A 10,345-nucleotide genomic window follows, 5' to 3' on the forward strand; every position below is an offset into this window, starting at 1 on the left:
TTTAAAGCCAGGTACTAAGTTACCATGCGTCATTACGAAGGAAGTGACGAAATAACTGTTGAAGCGAATTTATTAGAACCGTTTTATCTATTTCTTCCCTTGGAAAGTACGCATATTTTTTTTTTAATTTCACGTTGGCAACTCTGACGAAGGGTCATCGTCAGGTCATTTGTTGCCGGCATACGAAGTGATTATCACTGTATTCAATTTGACCTCACAATAGCAGGATTAGCATAATAATAATGATAATGATAATAAGATGGACATTCTCGTCAATCGCCTTTACTGTTTTATTATATTGATGTCGCTAAAATAATACTCCTACTAGAGTTGGGTTTTTTTGTTGTTTTTTTTTTTAATATTTTTTTTGTAGTTTTTGTTTTGCTGGGGTGGGGTGGGGTGGGGTGGGGGGGATGTTCTTTTGTTGTTGTTATTGTTATCATTATCATTATTATGTTATTATTATTAATATTGTTATTATTATTATTGTTATTATTATTATTATTATTATTATTATTATTATTATTATTATTATTATTATTATTATTATTATTATTATTATTATTATTATCATTATTATTATTATTATTATTATTATTAATTTTATATATTATTATTTATATTATTATTATTATTATTATTATTATTATTATTATTATTATTATATATTATTATTATTATCATTATTATTATTAGCATCATCATCATCATCATCATCATCATCATCATCATCATCATCATCATCATTATCATCATCATCATCATCATCATCGTCACTTTCAATAACGTCATTTTAATGTTGTTACATTATTCCCATGACAATTATTAATATCCTATCAGTGTTATTATTATTATTAATATTATTATTATTATTATTATTATTATTATTATTATTATTATTATTATTATTATTATTATTATTATTATTATTATTATTATTATTATTATTATTATTATTATTATTACCATTTCCACTATTGCCATCCCCATTATTTATTGTTGTTATTTGTTCAATAATATTTTTTCATTCTGGACTATTTAGCCCTTGTCTCCAGTCGCAGACGAGCCGCTGGTGAGTGCAGCACACTACACACATACACACATACACAACACACACTCAGCACACTGTTGCACGTGTTAGAATCACCATGTAGAAGAGGCGAGGTACACATTTTTGCAGGTCCATCCGATAACCATACGCAATAAGGGCCTGATTTTTTACAACATTGTTGTAATGGACAATATCTTGCGTTTTGTTGTTTTTTTTTTAACTCACTCAATCCTAGAGGTTTTTGCTACTTTTCAAAATTGGAAAAATTTTAAATTAAAAATGAGCATGTACATAGATAGTTTTATTCAACTACCATTAACATGTAAAAACTATTAAACATTATCTTTGATACTACGCCTATAATTTTTCTCACAAAATGTGATAAATAGGCTGTAACCTGGTTAAACTACGGATATAGTCGGTGTTAGGGTTGAGTGAGTTAAAAAGAATATTTATATGACAACAATGAAACCATTGCAATTTTGGGTTAACAGCAGGGGCGTGGCTGTATTGGTTGATTTGGGGCCTGGCGCCTCATCCATTTTTAAAAAATGGATTACAGAATTTTAAGAAAATAATAACACTGAGAAATGGTATATTATAAACTGCCTCTTACTTAGTTGAGTAAGTCTTTCCTTTGATTTTTTCTTCTTTCTTTTGTATTTACAAAATATAGCATGTTTTAAGAAATTTTCTTCTGATTCTGGCTCCACCCTATACTGTAAGCATGCCACGCCACTGGTTAACAGACCTGTTAATGTGTACACGTCGATAAGAGGCTATGACAAATCGAGCTTTTCGAAATGTTTTGAAAAAAAACAAACAAAAAAAAAAAAAAAAAAAAAAACATTTATTTTTTAGTTACCTATCTACTCTAAAACAAAATACAAAAGAATTTGAGGTGTTTTTTTAAGAAAAATAATTTATATCAGTTGGATAATTTGAAATAGTTGGGTTTAAAAACAAAAAGACAACAAAGGATCTGGCAACAAATATAATATTATAGCAGACATTATAGTGATACTAGGCTGCTTGGAGCTGTGGGCTGTAAAAATACTAACGAAAGAGTGAAAATGGAAAAGCTTCGTATGGGAACAAAACAGACAATGGACGTTTCGGGTACAAACCATTCGTCAGCACAACAATACACAAATAAACGTGGAAAACAAATATTTGTTTTCCACGTTTATTTAAGTATTGTTGTGCTGACGAAGGGTTTGTACCCGAAACGTCCATTGTCTGTTTTGTTCCCATACGAAGCTTTTCCATTTTCACTCTTTCGTTAGTATTTTACGATCACCGGCTTCAGGCAGCCCCTACCGTTTTCTACTGGACTGTAAAAAGTAATAAACAAAAATGAATTTAACAGCTTCAAAAAATTATTTTTAAAGTACCAAATACCAAACACGGAACACTGAACGTTTCGGGCTCAAAACCCTTTTTGTTACAGCTTCTTGTACAACACTAGTAACTGTGAGAATACTGGCGGCGTACTCTGGAAAAACACATATTATTAATTGAAAATTTGGCCAGAAAACTCGTCCTTCAAATATCGATCGATTTAAATGACTCTCATCTTGTCAAAAAAAACTCTCAAACCTGGGATTTTAAAGAAGACTTCTAGATTCCCAGGCTTGAGTGTTTTTGCCAGGATGAGAGTCATTTAAATCGATCGATATTTGAAGGGCGAGTTTAGTTTTCTGGCCAAATTTTTAAATATCTGTTTGGTTTGTTTTGTTTTTTCTAGAGTACAGCAGACTAATTATGTCAACACGCACGTAGCATGAAATCCAATATTCCACAAGTCACGTGTGATATTTATGGCTGTTGTTATTGTAAACCAGCTAAATGTGACCCTTCGCCTCAAAACGGTATTAAGTCGGTTTGGAAAATTGTTGAAAATTGAATTTTATAGCCAGAAATACCAGACTTGTGTTGAGTTTGTATGTTTCATTGATGAGAATGGATACCATATTTTAGGGTGTTAATGCCAACAATTTGTATGTTTGACCAGATTAACATTTATTTCGGCTTTAAAGCATCTGGTTCGTTCCGACATAATACCGTTTTGAGACGATGGGTCACAAATGTCGTACTCTGGGAGAAAAAAAAAACACGTATTAAAAAATTCCAACAGAAAACTCGTCATTCAAATAATATATCGATTTTAATGACCCCCTTTTTCGCCGCAAACACTCTCAAACCTAGGACTTCCCAAAGTCTTTCTTAAAGTCCCAGGTTGGTTTTAGAGTTGTTTTTTTTTTTCCAAGATGTTGTTCATTTAAATCGACCGATATTTGAAGGACGAGTTTGTTTTCGGGACAAATTTTTAAATACGTGTTTTTCTAGAGTATTTCAGTTAATGGATTAATATTGAAGATGTTGCTTCAAGAGATTCTCTTTCAGATGTTACATATCCCGGAGCCGAATAAATTATGTATATATATATATATATATATATATATATATATATATATATATATATATATATATATATATATATATATATTAATATATACACACACACACACACACACACACATATATATATATATATATATATATAATATATATATATATATATATATATATATATATATATAAACATTTGAATGATAATTAAGATTGTTTGACTTCTACAACGTTGTTATCGAGCGTTGCTCTCATCATGAATATATATGTATATAAAGTTTCATTTAGATATAATATAACAGTGAATAATAATTCTACCTTTTTCTTATGTTTGCCTGATCACGATGCAGACAGAATTATATGATGAATTAATTTCGTTTATAATGTGACCCACCACCTCAAAGCTGTATTATTATCTCACAGACTTATTAACAAATTTATCGAAAAATGCCAAGGTCTAAATGTTAACGTAAGGGAATGTAGGTCTTGAGGTTTCTTCCCACCTTTGACATGAAGCACAATAACTTTCTGCACTACATGTACCTATTTGTGACCCGTCGTCTCGAAACGGTATTATGTCGGAATGAATTGGATCCCGAAAAGTGACTTTAGAATTAAATTGATAGTAAATACCATTTTTATTTTTTTTTTGGAGCTTTTGCATTGTGAGAAATTGTCTTCATTCTGTAACATAACAAATCGAAACAAACCCTAAGTTTCATGTTTTTGTCAATAAATTCAATTTTTTGCACCCAAGTCATCCCGACATAATACCGTTTCGAGACGAAGGGTCACATTTGATGTTTTCATGCACTGCAATGTGTTCCTCAACCTCCATCACATTCTCTGTCATAAAGTACACATAACTGGTTCTAGCTCCACTGGTACAAAACTTCTAATCTGACAATTCTATCAGAGTGATTCTATAGCAGGTATTATTTATACGGGTCTTAGCTACCTATATGCCAAATTTCAGGATTTCAACCCCAATGTGCACGGTTTTAGCCTAATTTTTCCTAATACAATGAATATGAAGAAAAAAATTATTTTTACGCAGTTATTTCCCTTGTTTAATATAGCTGTAATAGGTAAAATCTAAGGCCTTAAACCGATACGTTATGATTGATTGCCAGAGTGGTTCTATATCAGATGTTTTTTCTATGGGTCTTAGCAACTTGTATGCAAATTTTCATGCTTTCAACCCGAATTTGCACGGTTTTAGCCTAATTCCCCCTACTACAACTTATGGCACTACTTTTTTTTCTCCCAAAACACAACAACAATTTATGATTTATTTCTCATTCATCTTTTGTGACATTGAGTTTGTTTTATGATAAATAAATAAATAAATAAAGTTAATAATTATGAACATTTATAATATAGAGTTTAAACGATAAACTAGCGTGCTATCCAAAGAATAGCAAGCAATTTCTATTGTCCGTTTCACGCTATAGAAACTGGTGTAAGCTCCGGCTCTTGGAGGAGACCTATTGGCTCAGAAGGACTACTTTTTATATTGCGCATTTTCACTAATTAATTATGCTCAATGTGGTTCACAGTGTTTCATTTATTCCACCAGCAAGATATATGGAACCATATTTCCATTTCATAAAGTCCCAGCCGTTTGTTTTTTAAAAATTGAGCTTTTATATAACGAAATATCCACTAAACATGCTCAAAGTACTTTACAATGGGTATCCTGACCAACAGCAACACGTGACATTTAGAACGAGGCGCCTGTTAGGCGATAATAACAAATTTTGTTCGACAAGAGTCAACGCTGTTAACGGCCAGTTACTCATTTTACACCCGAGTACGGTGAGAGAATGTGAGTAAAGAGCCTTTTCCAAGGACTATGCTCGAACCCAGGACCTTCCGATCCGAAAGCGAGTGCCATACCACTAGACCACATAGCAGTATGAATGAAACACTACAGACGAATGAGTCTGTAATGTTTCATTCGTCCTGTTTTGTTGATAAAGGGGAAATCCGAAACGTCCATTTTATCTGTTTTCGAGTATCAAATTGAAGCTTACATTCAACTTCATATTGTTATCTAATTTCAAGAACACGAAGAGGCTGTACAAACTACATCTAAGCGGCGCATAGTTGAGTCGTTGGAAAAGGTTCTTTACTCATATTCTTTCACGGTACTCAGGTGTAAAGTGATTGATTACCTGGCCGTTAACAGCGTTGTCTCTGTCTGAAAATAAAATGAGTAAGAAATCGCCGCCATACAGGCATCAGTCATATCTCAATCTAAATATTAGGTGTTGCTGTTGGCTAGATGTTCCTTGTAAATCACTTTGAACACGTTAAGAGGATATTGCGCTAAATATTATTATAAATGTTTTTGTTATAATTACCCTATTCTCTGAATTACTTCGCTCGAAATCGGTGTTTCTTTTTTTACGAAACTCGCCGAAACCCGCCAAAGTTATGGGAAGTAGTCAGCAATGAGAAGTGAGCCTGGGACTCAGGGCGGAAGTGTACACCAGTGGGGAGTGAGGCCGGGACTGGGTTTCGGCTGGTTTCGTAAAAAAGCAATTACTTTCTTACGAAACCCGACAATATCCGACAAAGTTATGGGAAGAAAACAACAGTGGGGAGTGAATCTGAGTCTCAGGAAAGTGTACACCAGTTGGGAGTGAACCTGAGACTACGGTTTTCGGCGGGTTTCGGCTCGGGTTTCGTAAAAAAAACAACAACAAAAAAAACAACACCCGCTTGTAATTCCTCAAGCTCATAAGTCATGGAAACGCACTGACTGAGACTGTGTGTGTGTGTGTGTCATTTTTCCAAGTAAACAATTCATAATTCTATATAACTTAGTGCATTATTATTATTATTATTATTATTATGTCTTGTACATCACGATTTAATGACAAATTTGACATTTCTTGTCCAATATTGATGTTTAAGTGGTAATGCATCCTGTCAATATTCATCCTTCTTACCTCTTACATCGCATGCCATTCACGCAATGTAACCCGTTAACTGCCCGCTCCGGATAGACTCGTATAATTTAAAAATTTGGCCAGAAAACTCGTCCCCTCAAAAAAATCGATCGATTTAAATAAATGACCCTCATCTTTTTTCCGACAGAGACAATGCTGTTAACGGCCAGGTAGGTACTCATTTCACACCTGAGTACTGGTGAGAGAATGTGAGTAAAGCGCCTTTTCCAAGGACTCAACTGTGCGCCTAGCGAGCGAAGCTCGAACCCAGGACCTTCCGATCCGAAAGCGAGTATCATACCAAAAGACTACATCGCCGCAACAATTTTATTATTTATACGCATGCCAGTAGATTTTATTCCGTATACATGTATAGCTATAGATAGTATGCGCTTGGCTAAGGAGTGCACAACATTGCCATCCGGAAGTAGAACGGACCAACACACAAAACTGTGTGCAACCATGAACGTTTGTAGGCAGGTCGGATCCAACCAAAAGAGTGCCTGCATTCAATAACGCCAGGAAATACTGGATTTCCTCAAACCGCCTCTTAACTGGACATGGCAGAACTGCATCAAATATGTGCAGATGGAAACTTGGAAACAGCGATACCTGCCAGACATGTCAGGCAAAAAAAAAACAATAACAAAGACCTGAGTGACGTCAACTTCGAACTATCTATAGTAAAGCGCTTTGAGCACGTTGGTGGATATTGCTCTATATACATGCGTGAGTACTAGCATCGAAATCATGCCGATATGTGTGTCAGTGCATGAATCATGTGATCGATGACTAGGTTGGACGAAAACATGAATATGGATCGCTCCCATTGTGACAAACCAACCCAAACGGCTGATATATGTTACAGTGAATGACATAATCAGTCGGAAGGTGAAAATTTTGGATTGCATTTTTTGGGTGCATTTTCTGAAAGAATTATGTGACCCTTCGTCTCAAAACGGTATTATGTCGGAACGCTCCAGATGCTAAAAAGTCAAATTATAGTTAAACTGGTCAAAAATATGAAACGTTGGTATTTACCACAGTAAAATATGACGTTCCTTCTCCTGCATAAAGCATATAAACTCAACTTAAACATGATATTTCTGGCTACAAATTCCATTTTAAGCATCTTAATCATCCCGACTTAATACCGTTTTGAGACGCGGGGTCACATATGCTCACCAGAACATTTTCATCTTTATTTGAAGTAGGCTAATTCGGGGTATTTTTCATGAAGTTATGGTCAGATGTATGGGAAAGGTATCCAGCAACTTTTCACAAATTTCATACTTTTTCAACTTGACAAGCTGTAAAATATATTTAGAAGTGAAATTAAGCTTTGCTATTTCCCGAAAATTTACAAAAAGGATTGATTTAATCATTTATGACAAGAACTCATTTTTGATCAAAATTGGCCTTCTAACTAAACTTTGCAATATCGCAGTTCAAACCTTTTCACCATCCGACTGATTATGTCATTCACTGTAACAAATTTGCATTTCGGGATGGTTTATCACAATGAGAGCAAACCATATTCATGTTTTCGTCCAACCTAGTCATCGATCACATGATCCGTTGCTGTATACAACGATTTGACAGTTCTCAATGTATCAAAACACGCTGCTGCTTTGTTTATGAAAGTTGTAAACATACCCATGAGTCTTCCTGAGCAAAATGACCAATCGTAACGTTGGATATTTCTCAAACTGTGAACATTTTTCACTATGTGGGTCATTTTGAGCACACTTTGCAATGTGACCAATGACCTCGGGCACATGGAAATGTAATATAGATAGTATGCGCTTGGCTCAGAAGCTCATAACATTGCCATCCGGAAGCATAATGGACCAACACACAAAACTGTGTGTATCCATGAACGTTTATAGTCGGGTTAATACAGTTCAGTGAGCATTACTCATAAACGCGGATGGCAAAAAACAATAACAAACACATGAGTGACGTCATCTTCGAACTATCTATAGATAGATCATGCCCATTAGAAATTAATTCAATGACTATGATAAACTATTACTCGTATTTCAAGACATGCTATGGATTATATTCAGACCTCCCAATTTGAAAATCTAAATTTTTTGAGGGAGATTTTAAAATAGCAGTCGCCATAATTAACTTTAAATTTAACAATTTACCTTACTTTCTCTTTCTTAAAAAAAAAATAATTCAAAATCCTTAAAATTCTGCAGTCTGACATCAATTTTCATTTTCGAACAGTTTTAATGACTTAGAGATGCAAGCTAATGAAATTCTGAAACTGGACTCAAAATTTCGTAATGTTACGGGTTTTTCGTAATAGTTGGGAGGTTGGGTTTATTCCGTGTTCATTCAAGGCCCCAAGTCGTCAGGATTCCTTGCGTGACATGAATAAAAATGTGAAATTGAATGTTAACACGTTTCGGGTTTCCCCTTTATCACTAAAACAGGATGAATGAAACACTACAGACGATTGAGATAATGTGATAGTGACATGAATAAAAATATGAAATTGAATGTTAGCTTCAATTTAATATACGAAAACCAAAACAGATAAATTCACGTTTCGGGTTTCCCCTTTATCAACAAAACAGGATGAATGAAACACGACAGACGATTGAGATAATGTGATAGTGGCATTGTTAAGTGATTTTTGTTGATAAAGGGGAAACCCGAAACGCCCATTTTATCTTGTTTTCGTATATTAAATTGAATCTTACATTCAATTTCACACTGTTTTTTTTTTAATTTCTTCGAGCTTCGAGCAGCAACATTTATTTACATTGCGTGACACGAACGTGTTCATTATAATTTAATTTCTTTCTCATGTCGTGCAAAAAACGTATAAATCTACACAGTGAGTGACAGACACCAATGTGTCGTGACTCTCTGATGATGTGATCATAAACAAGCATTACAGAGTGAGCAGATCGGTGTAGGTACATGTCAGGTTGGGGGGGGGGGGGGGGGGGGGATGAATGGGAATAGACAGTTCGAAGATGACGTCACTCAGGTATTTGTTATTGTTTTTTTTTTTGCCATCCGCGATTATGAGTAATGCTCACTGAACTGTATTAACCTGACTATAAACGTAGCAATGACTATCCCCCACAAATCTTTGGGCCTCTTTTTCGCTCACGAAGTGCCCGAATTCGCGTCAAAATATGGGACGAAGCCGTTTGGTATATGCTATTTTAAAAAATTAATTACGACGCTGTTTATCGATGAATATGACTGAAAGTTGGCACACAGTTAGAAAAAAGGTCATTTTAGATTATGTCAAGCGACAAAACTCGTGCAATTACCAGAAGACCGTTAAAATAGATTTTTACTCTTTGGAGTAAAATATTTCTAAAACTACCGGGCGTGGAGGTATTGACGGTGACAAGGTAATACATATACATTTCTTCTTTTTGGTTGTAAAATTTCATATGAATATGACGAGTACTTTTCCCGTATTTTACAAAACACCATCCTAATTTGCTCTTCAAGTTTCAATCTTTTAATCCACTTATTACGCAAGATACAACTAAAGGTCTAAATAAAATGCCGAAAAAGCGTCCCATATTTTCGCGTTTTTTTCCTCTTTGCGGGTCATCCAAATAAATGACACCTTTGAAACTGCATAACTTGTTTATTTATGAATGGATTTTCAAAATTCAAAAACATTTTTAATCAGTAGAGATAGGGCTTTGGTTTTAGACACAAATTTTCCTCAAAAAGAGAAAAAACATTTTTCATAGTCATTGCTAATAAACGTTCATGGATACACACAGTTTTGTGTGTTGATCCGTTATACTTCCGGATGGCAATGTTGTGAGCTTCTTAGCCAAGCGCATACTATCTATACAATGGATGCCATGCCACGTCTTGTAAAAAAACCATGAACGGTTTGGGGGGGGGGGGGGTGGCTGCCTGAAGCCTTGGGATC

The 10,345-nt window shown here is 34.5% G+C and overlaps 1 protein-coding gene across 1 annotated transcript in view; it reads left to right on the forward strand.

The window, feature by feature from the left end:
* The window catches only part of LOC144976598 (short transient receptor potential channel 7-like), a 203,480-nt gene that overhangs the window by 99,177 nt on the left and 93,958 nt on the right, over positions 1 to 10,345 (forward strand). The gene's annotated exons all lie outside the window — the stretch shown is intronic.

Source organism: Berghia stephanieae, chromosome 7 (assembly GCF_034508935.2).
Source record: "Berghia stephanieae isolate SIO BIC M18660-M18661 chromosome 7, UCSD_Bste_1.3, whole genome shotgun sequence".
NCBI classification, from domain to species: domain Eukaryota; kingdom Metazoa; phylum Mollusca; class Gastropoda; order Nudibranchia; family Aeolidiidae; genus Berghia; species Berghia stephanieae.